This window comes from Mandrillus leucophaeus, unplaced genomic scaffold, assembly GCF_000951045.1.
Source record: "Mandrillus leucophaeus isolate KB7577 unplaced genomic scaffold, Mleu.le_1.0 Scaffold98, whole genome shotgun sequence".
In the NCBI taxonomy this organism is placed as follows: Eukaryota; Metazoa; Chordata; class Mammalia; order Primates; family Cercopithecidae; genus Mandrillus; species Mandrillus leucophaeus.
In genome coordinates, this window is record NW_012110696.1 from 351,023 (window position 1) to 352,760 (window position 1,738).

The 1,738-nt window shown below is 48.2% G+C and overlaps 1 protein-coding gene across 1 annotated transcript in view; it reads left to right on the forward strand.

Moving 5' to 3' along the window:
• TNIP2 (TNFAIP3 interacting protein 2) overlaps positions 1–1,738 on the forward strand; it is a 22,943-nt gene that overhangs the window by 13,340 nt on the left and 7,865 nt on the right. The window lies entirely within an intron of this gene.

Here is a 1,738-nt window from a genome sequence, read left to right on the forward strand (position 1 = left end):
AATAATCAGGGTTCCTGCAGTAATAGGGCTTAGTATTTTGTTCCATTGTGATGAGAACATTCTAGGTTCCCGGTCTCTGTTTCTTCTCACCTCAAGTACTAGAGACAGAGGCTGGACCCTTCTCCTGCCGCTTCTGGGGGAAGCTTGGGCTCCTCCCTGACTTTTCTGAAACTGTTTCTTCACTTGTGGGATGGACTAGTTGTGCCTGCTTCACCTCCTTCATGTAATGTACTGTTTATTTTGGAGGAGTCTTTGAAAATGGAAAAGCACAAATTTAAGGCCAGGTATTAAAAAATCGTCAGGTCAGATGTGGTGGCTCTTGCCTGTAATCCCAGCACTTTGGGAAGCTGAGGCAGGCAGATCACTCAAGTCCAGGACCAGCCTGGGCAACATGGTGAAACCTTGTCTCTACAAAAAATAGAGAAATTAGCTAGGTACAGTGGCCTGCACTTGTAGTCCAACTTGTTAGGGTGCTGAGGCAAGGGGATCACTTGAACTTGGGAGGTCGAGGCTGCAGTGAACCATGATGGCACCACTGTACTTCAGCCTGGGTGACAGGGCAAGACCCTGTCTCAAAAAAAATTGTCATTTTAAGAACCTTTTTCATTTCTTTAAGAAGTAATTGGGGTTGGGTGTGTTAATTTCCTAGAGCTGCTGTAACAAAGTAACACAAACCGGGGGGCTTCCAGCAACAGCAATTTAATCTTTCACAGTTCTAGAGGCCAGAAGCTGGAAACCAAGGCATCGGCTCTCTCTGAAGGTTCTAGGGAAGAACGCGCCTCCTCGCCTCTTCAGCTTCCTGTGGGGGCCGCCAATCATTGGTGTTCCTTGGCCTTTATCTACAAGACAAGATGTCACTCGTATCTTTGTTGTCACATGGCCTCCTTCTCTCTGTGTGTCTGTCCAGACTTCCGTCTTCTTCTTAGGACACCAGTCCCGTCCTAATCCAGTTTGTCCTCACCTTAACTAATTACATCTGCAAAGACCCTATCTCTAAATAAGGTTTTGTTCCCAGATACTGGGGAATGGGGGGTTTGGTTGTGGACATCTTTTGGGGGTTACCCACTACAGTGGAGTTTCTACCTTTCCTATCAAAAAAGTGCTTGGAATTGCCACTTTGATAATTTGATGAAAACTGCATGTAGTGGCTTGAGCCTGTAGTCCCAGCTATTCCGGAGGCTGGGGTGGGGGGATTTGCCTGAGCCTAGGAGTTGAAGACCAGCCTGGGCTATATATAGCGACACCCTCATTTGAAAACAACATCTTGATGATGTGAAATCTAAAATGATGCGCTTGCTTGTGAAAACAGAATTTGGCGGGGTGCGGTGGCCCACACTGTCATCCCAGCACTTTGGGAAGCCAGGGCGGCTGAATCGCTCGAGTCCAGGAGTTCAAGACCAGCCTGAGCATCACAGCAAAACCCTGTCTCTACAAAACACAAAAATGTTAGCCAGGCACAGTGGCACATGCCTGTAGTCCCAGCTACTCAGGTTAGGATGGAGAATCGCTTGGGCCTGGGGAGGCCGAGGCTGCAGGGAGCCATGATTGTGCCACTGCACTCTAGTCTAGGTGACAGTGAGACCCTGCCTCAAAAAAAAAAAAAAAAAGGGCTGGGCACGGTGGCTCACGCCTATAATCCTAGTACTTTGGGAGGCCGAGGCGGGCAGATCACCTGAGGTCAGGAATTCAAGACTAGCCTGGCCAACATGGTGAAACCTTGTCTCTACTAAAAATACAA